We start from the raw sequence: 12768 nt of genomic DNA on the forward strand, positions 1-12768 counted from the left end.
TTGAGTTGGCAAAAATCAATCTTGAACAGAATAGGGAACAGAGGGCATTTGCCAAGGAAGAGTTTGATAGGGAAAAAGAAAGAAGGCAGTTTTCGCAACCTGTCAATGACTTTAGTTTACAGAAAACAGTACAGCTTGTTCCCTGCTTCAATGAGGCCGAACCAGAACAATTTTTCGAAGCTTTCGAAAATCAGGCTCGAGCCTTGAGGTGGCCGGAACAGCATTGGGCGTCGTTGGTTCACACAGCATTGTTTGGTAAGGCACAGGAATTTACGTCAGTGTTAAATGACACTGATTTTTCCGATTATAAAGTAGTGAAGACCACAGTTTTGGGAGCATATACATATATCCCAGCTAAATACAGAAAGATCTTTAAATTAGGCAGACGACAGCTTGGTCAATCCCTGGTTGATTATGTGCGACAGCAGGCTGAAGCTTTTACCAGCTGGTATAAAGCAAGTGGTGTTGCTACCTTCGATGATCTCGTACAGCTTATTCTGGTTGACAACCTGCTGGAGTCTGTGGGACCAGAGGTTCGAGTCTTTCTGCAGGATCATGACTTAACCACTGCATTGGAGGCAGCCAGGTTGGCTGATACCTTTGAAACTAACCGCTCTTTGTCCGAGCGGTCCCATCTCTCTTTTCAACAGCCTGGCATGAGCAGAGATCGTCAACCTTGGAGGATGAAGTGCCAGCCGGAGGGAGAACGTCTACGTCAGCCAACTAAGTCACCTGGTGAGCCACGCTACTCAACTTATTGTCCACCTGGTGAGAGACAAACCACTCAACATGGTGCAACTCGACAACAGTATCCAGAGAGACACCAGCCAGAGCGACGCCAGTTGCAACATCAGCAGGGAGTAAAGGGCAAGCCTGTCGTCTGCTTCCTCTGTAATAAAGTAGGTCACATCCGTCCCAACTGCCCCCACAAACCCCAACCTATTGGGAAAATCTATAATATCCCTAGTAACATGTCCCTGAAAGAAGTAGAGAAAGGGATGGCCCCTTATTACTGTCAGAGTCGTAGTTCCCTTCAGGAAGACTCAAAAACAACTGAGGTCAGAACCTTTAGAGATACTGGAGCATATTGCTCACTTATAAGAGAGGGAGTACTTCCCCTTTTCAAGACTACCTCCCTGCAATCCTCTGTTTTGCTGGAAGCATTCAGAGGAGCAAGATTTTCTGTCCCCTTGCATAGAATTTATGTACAGTGCAAATATTACACTGGATACTTGACTGTGGGTGTATCTGAGGGATTCCCCATGAAAGATGCCATGTTATTACTGGGTAATAACATTACCACTGCTAGTGTATGTCCTGAACCCATAATGATTAATTCTTCTCCTGTGTTGGCCATAACTCGGGCAACATCCGAAGGGTTGTCCGGCGAGAATGCTGACCTATCCTTGGACGACTCCAATCTAGGAATAGCCAATTTGTTTTATGAGAAAAACTGGCCAGGGTCTTGTAGATCAAGCGAACAGACCCAGATCAAGCCTTCCTATTCCAGGGTAGCAGGATTGCCAGATATCTCTGTTTCTATGCCCGAGGAACTGTCCTTCCGGGAGGAACAACAAAAGGACCCTTCTTTGAGTTTCGCTTTTCAGGCAGCCATACGTAAATCCTTTTCGGATTATCCGGTCAAGTATAAACTTAAAAACGACTATTTGATCTGCACTGAGACTGGTAAGGAGATAAAGGGCTGGCAACTGTCAGATAGGTTAGTGGTTCCAACAAAGTTTAGACCTCAAATAATAAGAAGAACATAAGAAAGAAGGAACACTGCAACAGGCCTACTGACCCATGCAGAGCAGGTCCATGTCCCCCCCATATAAGACCAATGACCCCCCCGGATTAGCCCAATGACCCACCCAGTCTGGTCATCTTCACTCAAGGATGGAGCACGGCACCAGACCCAGCAGCACAAGCTAGTCAGGTCCAACTCACACCCACCCACACCCACTCATGTATTTATCTAACCTATTTTTAAAACTACACAACGTTTTAGCCTGAATAACTGTACTCAGGAGTTTGTTCCACTCATCCACAACTCTATTACCAAACCAGTACTTTCCTATATCCTTCCTGAATCTGAATTTTTCCAACTTGAAACCATTGCTGCGAGTCCTGTCTTGGCTGGAAATTTTCAGCACGTTATTTACATCCCCTTTATTTATTCCTGTTTTCCATTTATACACCTCTATCATATCCCCCCTAATTCTACGCCTTTCGAGAGAGTGCAGATTTAGGGCCCTCAGTCTATCTTTGTCATCCTCCTCTGTACGCTTTCCAGAGCATTTATATCCATTCTGTAATACGGTGACCAGAAGTGAGCAGCATAGTCTAAATGAGGCCTAACCAAGGATATATAGAGTTGAAGAACAACCTGAGGACTTCTATTATTTATACTTCTAGATATGAAACCAAGAATTTTGTTAGCTTTATTGCGAACACTAATGCACTGTTGTCTTGGTTTTAGATTTCTGTTAATCAGAACTCCTAAATCCTTTTCGCAATCAGTAGTATTAAGATCTACATTATTTAGTTTATATGTGGCATGGTTATTTAACTGTCCAACATTTAGAACTTTGCATTTGTCAATATTAAACTGCATCTGCCACTTCTCTGACCATTGCATCAGTCTATTCAAATCATCCTGGAGTGCTCTAGTGTCCTCATTAGAATGAATTGGACGGCCTATTTTGGTGTCATCAGCAAATTTGCTTATGTCACTATTTATTCCCTCATCTATGTCGTTTATGTAAATTGTGAACAACAACGGGCCCAACACTGACCCCTGAGGAACACCGCTTGTGACATGCCCCCATTCTGATTTCTCCCAATTTATGCAAACTCTCTGCTGCCTATTTGTCAGCCATGCCTCTACTCAGGAAAAAATTTCTCCTCCTATTCCGTGTGCCTTAAGTTTCCTCAACAGCCTCTGGTGTGGAACTCTATCGAAAGCCTTACTGAAGTCCATATACACAATATCATATTCATTACCATGATCTACCTCCTGAAACACCTTAGTGAAAAAAGTTAGTAAATTCGTAAGACAGGAACGCCCCTTAGTAAAACCGTGTTGAGATTCATTAATCAATCTGAGCCTGTCTAGATGGCTACGAATTGCTTCGGCAATTATTGATTCCATAATTTTTCCCACTATGGAGGTAAGGCTTATTGTTCTATTGAATATAGCTCATAATACTTCATTAGGAGGTCACCTAGGAATTACTAAAACATTATATAGAATCACAAAAGAATTTTATTGGCCAAAATTAAGGCAGGATGTGAAAAATCATATCCGGTGTTGCCGAGAATGTCAGCAAGTAGGGAAACCTGGACATTCCATTAAACCTGCACCTCTCCAGCCTATACCTGCTGATGGAGAACCTTTTGCAGATTTACTTATAGATTGTGTAGGTCCACTACCTAGTTCAAAGTCTGGAAATCAGTACTTATTTACCATTATGGATAGAGTAACTAGATACCCTGAAGCAATTCTCATGCGCAGTATTAATACTAAATACTAAGGCTTTAACCAGATTTATTTCTTGTTTTGGAATTCCTAAAACTATTCAAAGTGATCAAGGTACTAACTTCACTGCCAAAGCATTCCGGGAAGCATTAACTAGGTTAGGGATAATCCACAACTTATCCACTGCCTATCATCCTCAGTCCCAAGGCGCCTTGGAAAGATTCCATCAGACGTTAAAAACCTTGATGAGAACTTTTTGCATGCATTTTCCTACAGACTGGGATGAATCACTACTTTTGTTGCTGTTTTCAATAAGAGAAACTGTGCAGGACTACCGGGTATAGTCCGTTTGAGCTGATCTTTGGGCACAATGTTCGAGGTCCTCTTCGGGTGCTCAAAGAAGGATGGAGGGGAGAAGAAGTTAGCTCAGCACTCTACAACCCGTCTTCAAGGTTACAGGAGGCACGTCAGTTAGCCAAGGCTAACCTAAAGACAGCTCAAAATAAAATGAAACAGAGGTATGACAGAAATGCTCAATTCCGCTTCTTCCATCCAGGAGACAAGGTGTTGGTGCAGGAACCTATACCTGGCCACACCTTGAAAGCTAGATTTACGGGACCTATGCAAATTGTAAGTAAATTATCTGATGTACATTATGTGGTAGCTCCCCTTGATAAGACCTCAAAAACTAAAACTTACCACGTGAATCAATTAAAATCTTTTCATACACCAGATAAAGTCCCAGTAATGACTCTGTCCTCTACCTCTGAGGACGACTCTGACTCTTTGCACTCTATTTCTGAAATTAATGTCAAACTTCCTAACTCTGTCCTCCTCAAGGACCCTAGCCCTTTAATGGTGGGGCTATCTGAAACTCAAGCAACAAGTTTAACTGCGCTTCTACAGTCATACTCTGATATTTTTTCGGATGTGCCGGAAAAATGTACGTTAGGTTATCATGACGTAGATGTGGGAAACTCTAAACCTATTAAACTCTCCCCCTACAGAGCTAATCCTGAAAAGCAGAAGCTACTTCAGCAGGAGGTAGAATTTCTGTTAGAGCATGGGTTAGTGGAGGAGTCATCTAGTCCATGGGCTTCACCGTGCATCCTTGTCAAAAAAGCTGATTGAGGTTTTCGTATGTGTACAGACTACCGTAAGGTGAATGAGGTCATAATCACAGATGCTTACCCTCTTCCTCGTCTAGAGGACGTAATAGACTTTGTGGGTAAGGCTACTTTTGTGCCAAAGTTAGATCTCCTTAAAGGTTACTATCAGGTATCTTTGACGGATAAGACGAAGGAAATCTCTGCCTTCGTAATTCCAGGAGGTCATTATCAATATACAGTTACCCCCTTCGGAATGAAAAACTCCCCCTCTTCATTCCAGAAACTTATCCATCAGGCTATTAAAGGACTTGAAGGCACGGCAGCATACCTGGATAATATTGTAGTGGTGTCTGATTATCCAGTTCCACATGATAGTAAATCTCTTCAACGTTTCCTAGGCATGATAGGATTTTACAGAAGATTCTGTAAGAATTTTTCAGATATTGTAGAGCCTCTTACCTCTCTTACCTGTCACAAAGTTCCCTTTGATTGGACCCCAGATTGTCAAGATGCTTTTGATAAAGCAAAAAGATTATTGTGTACTGCACCCATTCTTTTGTCTCCAGACTTCCCTAAACTTTTCTCATTACAGGTTGATGCTTGTGAGTCTGGGGTTGGGGCAGTACTGTTGCAAAACGGGGATGAGGAGTTGCAGCCTGTAGCCTTCTTCTGTACCAAGTTCCAGCCGCACCAGAGGGCTTACTCTGCTATCGAAAAAGAAGCCCTCGTGCTGGTACTGGCTTTGGAGCATTTCGATGTTTACCTGGGGCAGACTTCGCAGGTGGTCACTGTGTATAGCGACCACAACCCTCTAGTATATCTCCAAGCCATGAAGAACCACAATACGAGGCTCATGAGATGGAGTCTATGACTGCAACCCTACTCTCTCAGAATATTACACATCGCCGGCAAGGAAAATAAGTTGGCACTCTTTATCTCGAGTCTAACAATGTTACTCTATATTATAATTATAATTGTATATTAGGTTAGGATGTTATGTTACTTGTGGTAGCCCCTTTCAAGCTCTTTTTTTTTTATCCCTTGGTGTGGGTTTTTCTTTTTAGTGAGGGAGTGTGGGATACCGTCCTCCCGCACTTTAGACCTGCGCTAGCCCGACTGTCTGCTGTCTCACTCTGAGTTTAGGGTTTGGCTTTTTGTCGTGAATGAAGCTGAGCTCTATCTAAGAGTTGGATGATTGAGAGAAAAGGCGGTCCCATTATTTGGTGCCATGGCGGCATGGCTACCACTGGGAGGTGGGAGCTTAATCCTGAGCCCTCTCGGGGTGGGAGTGTGGCATGCAAATAGTACGTAACCTTTATTCGGCGCATGTACACACCGTCATTGACAGGCTATCTTCCCAACCAGTGAACCAGGTACTAAGGGTTGATGATGGGGCCCCGTCGTTCAACTAGTAACCAGGTTCCAGCCAATAAGAAGATGGTTTTGGCAATCGCAGAGGTTATGTGGGTACCACTCTCCTGTCTGCTCTTGTCATTCCCATTCTAGAGCTGGTTGAAGCACGGTCTGCTCTCTAGTGGCTTCTATTCTGCCTTGCTTACCGTGGAGTGCACTAATACCTATCACTGTACATAGTGTATATAGTGTACATACTTCTGTTCTAAATTGGTGAAGGATAATATAAGTCAAAAAGTTTTTCTGCTGTGTTTATTTTGCTCCCTTTACACCCAGGATAACAGGCCACTGGGACTCCTGGGTTGTAATAGTGGTAGTGGCTGTTGGAGGGTTGTAATAGTTGTTGGGGGATGGTAGTGGTAGTTGGGGGTGGTAATGGTTGCTGGAGGATTGTAGTTGTTGTTGGAGGGTGGGAGTGATTGTTGGAGGATGGTAGTGGTTGTTGGAGAGTGGCAGTGTTTGTTGGAGGGTTGTACTAGTTGTTAGAGGATGGTAGCGATTGCTGGAGGATGGTAGTGGTAGTTGGAGGATGGTGGAGGTTGTTGGAGGGTGGTAGTGGCTGTTGGAGGGTGGTAGTGGTTGTTGGAGGGTGGTAGTTGTTGTTGGAGGGTGGTAGTGGTTGTTTGATGGTGGTAGCAGTTGTTTGAGGATGGTACTGGTTGTTGAAGGGTGATAGAGTGTTTGTTCGAGGTGGTAGTAATTGTTGGAGGGTGGTAGTGGTTGTTGGAGGGTGGTAGGGGTTGTTGGAGGGTGGTAGTTTTTGTTGGAGGGTGGTAGTGGTTGTTGAAGGGTGGTAGGGGTTGTTGGAGGGTGGTAGGGGTTATTGGAGGGTGGTAGTTTTGTTTGAGGGTGGTAGTAGTTGTTCGAGGGTGGTAATAGTTGTTGGAGAGTGTTACTGGTTGTTGGAGGATGGTCGTGGTTGTTGGAAGGTGGTAGAGGTTATTGGAGGGGGTAGTTTTTCTTGGAGGGTGGTAGTGGTTGTTGGAGGGTGCTAGGGGTTGTTGGAGATTGGTAGTGGTTGTTGGAGGGCGGTGGTGGTTGTTGGAAGGTGGTAGGGGTTGCTGGAGGGGGTAGTTTTTGTTGGAGGGTGATAGTGGTTGTTGGAGGGTGCTAGGGGTTGTTGGAGATTGGTAGTAGTTGTTGGAGTAGTTGTTGGTAGTAGTTGTTGGAAGGTGGAAGGGGTTGCTGGAGGGTGGTAATGGTTGGTGGAGGGTGGTAGTGGTTGCTGGAGGGTGATAATGGTTGTCGGAGGGTGATAGTGGTTGAAGGAGGTTGGTAGTGGTTGTTGGTGGGCGGTACTGGCTGTTAGAGGACGGTAGTGGTTGTTGAAGGATGGTAGTGGTTGTTGGAGGATGGCAGAGTGTGTTGGAGGTTGGTAGTGGTTGTTGAGGTGGTATGGGCAATGTGTTTAGTGGGGAGTGTAAAGGATGGTAGTGGAAATATGTATAGGTACGTGAAATGTGTATGGAAGCGTGTGTAGTGTGGATGGAAACGTGTGGAGGGTGGATGGAAGCGTGTAGAGGATGAAGTGAAGCGTGTGGAGGGAGGATGGAAGTGTGTGGAGGGTGGATGGAAGCGTGTGGAGGGTGGATGGAAGCGTGTGGAGGGTGGATGGAAGCGTGTGGAGGGTGGATGGAAGCGTGTGGAGGGTGGATGGAAGCGTGTGGAGGGTGGATGGAAGCGTGTGGAGAGTGGAGCGAAACGTGTGGAGGGTGATGGAAGCGTGTTGAGGGTTGAGGGAAGCGTGTGGAGGGTGGATGGAAGCGTGTTGAGGGTGGAGGGAAGCGTGTGGAGGGTGGATGGACGCGTGTGGAGGGTGGATGGAAGTGTTTGGAGGGTTACCTGGAGGGTTACCTGGAGCGAAACGTGTGGAGGGTGATGGAAGCGTGTTGAGGGTGGAGGGAAGCGTGTGGAGGGTGGATGGAAGCGTGTTGAGGGTGGATGGAAGTTTTTGGAGGGTGGATGGAAGCGTGTGGAGGGTGGATGGAAGCGTGTGGAGGGTGGAGGGAAGCGTGTGGAGGGTGGATGGAAGTGTTTGGAGGGTGGATGGAAGCGTGTGGAGGGTGGATGGAAGTGTGTGGAAGGTAGATGGAAGTGTGTGAGAGTGGATGGAAGTGTGTGGAGGGTGGATGGAAGCGTGTGGAAGGTGGAGGGAAGCGTGTGGATGGTGGATGGAAGCGTGTGGAAGGTGGAGGGAAGCGTGTGGATGGTGGATGGAAGCGTGTGGAAGGTGGAGGGAAGCGTGTGGAGGGTGGATAGAAGCGTGTGGAAGGTGGAGGGAAGCGTGTGGATGGTGGATAGAAGCGTGTGGAAGGTGGAGGGAAGCGTGTGGATGGTGGATGGAAGCGTGTGGAAGGTGGAGGGAAGCGTGTGGAGGGTGGATAGAAGCGTGTGGAAGGTGGAGGGAAGCGTGTGGATGGTGGATGGAAGCGTGTGGAAGGTGGAGGGAAGCGTGTGGAGGGTGGATAGAAGCGTGTGGAAGGTGGAGGGAAGCGTGTGGAGGGTGGATAGAAGCGTGTGGAAGGTGGAGGGAAGCGTGTGGATGGTGGATGGAAGCGTGTGGAAGGTGGAGGGAAGCGTGTGGAGGGTGGATAGAAGCGTGTGGAAGGTGGAGGGAAGCGTGTGGATGGTGGATGGAAGCGTGTGGAAGGTGGAGGGAAGCGTGTGGATGGTGGATGGAAGCGTGTGGAAGGTGGAGGGAAGCGTGTGGAGGGTGGATAGAAGCGTGTGGAAGGTGGAGGGAAGCGTGTGGAGAGCCTGCTACAGCATCAACAACATTCCTAACGGTGTGAGCACCAGCATGTAACCTTGACCAGATGTAACTAGTTGAGGTCCTCCCCTCCCCCTCCTTCGTGATCTGTTGGTGGTGCTGCTAGCGGTGCTGCTGGCGATACAGGTGGCGCTGCTATTACTGGTGGTGGTGGTGCTACATAAACACTCATATAGACAGACACAGACTTAAAAGCATACATAGACATACATATAGTCGCAGCCATACACGGATGTGCAGGCATATATGCATTGCCATACAGGCAAAGATATTAACACAGTCATAAATACAGACACGTATACCAGCACTAACTGAAATACATGGAACGATACATACATGCATGCACATGGGCATTCATAATGCATATACACTGTGCACACATCTGCATGTAAACGAGTTAGTTATACACTGTGTACACGCACACGAAAAGACGTACAATCGGTATAGAACAAACGAGTACAAATACGACGTACCGGTACAAATATTAGTATGATTACAGCGGTACTGAACATGACACAGGAACCCTGAGTGCATGACCAGGCTACAGAATCTTAGTACAGTTTCAGCATACGTACATTTCTTTCTCGGACTTAAAGTTACTTGTTCTCTAATGAACAAAACGCTAGTTTTAAACCCTGGGTATCTTAAAGACAAAAAGGCACAAAACCATGACGTTTCGGTCCTACTTTGACCATTTACAAGTTACACTGACTTGTAAATGGTCAAATTTGTGTACCTGGGTATCTTTATTATTAAGACATTTCACCCAATAGAGGCTGTTTCTTCCCCCCCTTTTTTAAATTTAATATAGAGATGACAGAGTGGAGTCGGTGGAAGGTAAGGTAATCAGTCCCTCAAGTGTTCAGTCAAAGGAGTGCAAGAATGAGGGAACACTGAGGTAGGCCTACCGGCTCAGGTTAGTCCAGTGTGAAGCAGAGGCGAGAGGTTGGTCACTCGTGATTACAAGATCTTGCTGGTGGTTTCTGAGGCGCTGGGGAGCCCAGACGTCCATGTTTGGGTGGAGGTGACTCGCCCAATTCACCCATGGTGATAACAGTGACTCTGCTGGTCTATCTGAGTCTGCTGGTCCACCTGACTCTGCTCTCCAAGCTCTGCTGGAGGAAAATGAATGAGAAAATCTTTTATTATCAGATAGTATTCCGTCTGTCAGCTGCTGCTGTTAGGTGCAGGCGGGTAAGTCTGCCATCTAGCGGTACATTTTTTATTAAAAAAAGTGGATACATCTGCATTGTGCTGCTACCCTGCTCCGCGGTAGCTACATAGTGAAGAGAGAATGGTGCTATGTTTCCCTGTCATATTCCATAACACAGGTTTCCCTTGTCATATTATGACACAGAGGATGTGTCTCCCTGTCATATTCTCTCACAGAGAATGTGTTTCCCTGTCATATTCTCTCACAGAGGATAGGTTACCCTTTCATATTCCATCACTGTGGATGAGTTCCCCTGTTAATTCCACCACATCAGGTAGTTAAATCTGTCAGCTTAAGCTGGGAGACGTCAACATGGAGATGAGGATATCATCGAACATTCCACTGCGGGTCCAGCAGTTACGACGGCTCCAAAAATTTCATCCACCAGAGTTGGAGTTACTAATTCTTGGAAATTACCAGTTCCTGGTAATTTCCAAGTATTACGAAGACACCGCCATCCTCACAGAGTGAAAAAATGAAACTCATTTTTTATACCAACAAATACACGTATTGTAAATTCAGTATTGTAACAGTGTGAAGTATCATGATACCAACAGATTTAAGAACATAAGAACATAAGAAGGAACACTGCAGCAGGCCTACTGGCCCATGCAAGGTAGGTCCAATTCTCCAACTGGCTTAAGTCAATGCCTTAACCTAATCAAGTCAGTCACATTCACTTAATGGAGGAGCACGGCATCTGACCTAGTAGCACAAGCTAGTCAGGTCCAACTCACACCCATCCACACCTACTCATGTATTTCTCTAACCTATTTTTAAAACTACACAACGTCTTAGCTTCTATGACGGTACTCGGGAGTTTGTTCCACTTATCTACAACTCTATTACCAAACCAGTGCTTTCCTACATCCCTCCTGAAAATTAATTTTTCCAACTTAAAACCATTGCTGCGAGTCCTGTCTATGCTAGATATTTTTTAACACGCTATTTACATTCCCATTATTAATATCCGTTTTCCATTTATACACTTCAATCATATCCCCCCTAATTCTACGCCTTTCTAGAGTGGAGATTCAGGACCCTCAGTCTATCCTCATAGGGAAGATTTCTGATACATGGAATCAACTTTGTCATCCTCGTTTGTACGTTTTCCAGAGCATTTATATCCAATCTGTAATACGGTTACCAAAACTGCAGCATAATCTAAATGAGGCCTAACCAAACATACATAGAGTTGAAGGACAACCTGAGGACTTCTATTATTTGTACTTGGAAATATAAACACTTAAGCAGAATGTGATAAATGGTTTGAAACCGACAAGTTGAAGATTGAAACACTTATGCAACATATGAGAATCTTTATTGAAGAAACGTTTCGCCACACAGTAGCTTCATCAATCCAATACAAAGCAGAAAGGTGTAAGGAGAGGAGTTTGAGGTAATCAGTCCCCCAGCCTGGAGTCGATGTGTTCAGTCCATCAATCTTGTAGAAAGTACAGCATATGGCCGTAGACGTGGCTTATATACTGTAGTGAGGTGAGGTGAAGCAGGCGGAGGCGGGGTCATAGTGGTACCATCCACTAGTAGAAGTAGGTCTTCGTCCAAAGATTGGACAAGTGTTGAAGAATTCTTTGTAACAAGATCCCATGATGTTTCAGTGTCTTGACCCAGTCTCCTCCTGCTTCACCTCACCTGACTACAGTACATAAGCCACTTCTACGGCCCTATGCTGTACTTTCTACAAGACTGATAGACTGAACACATCGACTTCAGGCTGAGGGACTGATTACCGCAAACTCCTCTTCTCTTTACACCTTTCTGCTTTGTATTGGACTGATGAAGCCACTGATGGCAAAACGTTTCTTCAATAAAGATTCCCGTATGTTGCATAAGTTTCTCAATCTTAAACTTAAGCAGTATAATGTGATCCTTTATTGAAAACGTTTCGCTCCCACAGATCTACCTGGGTTTGTGACTTGGTAAAGCCCACGTCAATAAAGGGTCACATTATACTGCTTAAGTGTTTATATTCCCATTGTGTCGGTATTTTATACCATTTATTTCCATTATTTATACTTCTTGATATGAAACCAAGGCTTCGGTTAGCTTTATTAAAAACACTTATGCACTATTGTTTTGGTTTCAGATTACTTATAACCAGAATTCCTAAATCCTTTTCGCAATATGTAATATTAAGATCTCCATTATTTAGTTTATATCTGCCATGGATATTTTCCTGTCCATCATTTAGAACTTTGCATTTGTCTATATTAAAGTGCATCTGCCACTTCTCCGACCACTGCATCAGTCTATTCAAATCATCCTGGAGTGCTCTGTTCTCATTAGAATGACTTGGACGGCCTCTTTAGGTGTCATCAGCAACTTTGCTTATGTCGCTATTTATTCCCTCATCTACGTCGTTTATGTAAATTGTGAACAACAAGGGGCCCAACACTGATCCCTGCGGAACACCGCTTATGGTATGCCCCCATTCTGATTTCTCTCCATTTAAACAAACTCTCAGCTGCCTATTTGTCAGCCATGCCTCTACCTAGGAAAAAATTTCCCCTATTCCGTGTGCCTTAAGTTTCCTCAATTGCCTCTGATGGGGGAACTCTATCAAAGCCTTACTGAAGTCCATATACACAATGTCATATTCAATATCATGATCTACCTTCTCAAATACCTTAATGAAGAAAGTTAGTAAATTCGTAAGACAGGAATGCCACGTTGTAAAACCATGTTGAGATTCATTAATCAATCTGTGCCTATCAAGATGGCTACGAATTGCTTCTGCAATTATTGATTCCATAAATTTTCCCAC

At 44.9% G+C, this 12768-nt stretch overlaps 1 protein-coding gene across 1 annotated transcript in view; it reads right to left on the reverse strand.

Moving 5' to 3' along the window:
• The window catches only part of LOC138853048 (uncharacterized), a 28452-nt gene extending 18575 nt beyond the window's left edge, over positions 1-9877 (reverse strand). Inside the window, exon 1 of the mRNA XM_070087427.1 lies at positions 9679-9877. The gene's annotated coding sequence lies outside the window, so the exon portion shown is untranslated. The remainder of the gene's footprint in view (positions 1-9678) is intronic.
• Positions 9878-12768: the final 2891 nt, after the last annotated feature.

The sequence above is a fragment of the Cherax quadricarinatus genome, chromosome 21, assembly GCF_038502225.1.
Source record: "Cherax quadricarinatus isolate ZL_2023a chromosome 21, ASM3850222v1, whole genome shotgun sequence".
In the NCBI taxonomy this organism is placed as follows: Eukaryota; Metazoa; Arthropoda; class Malacostraca; order Decapoda; family Parastacidae; genus Cherax; species Cherax quadricarinatus.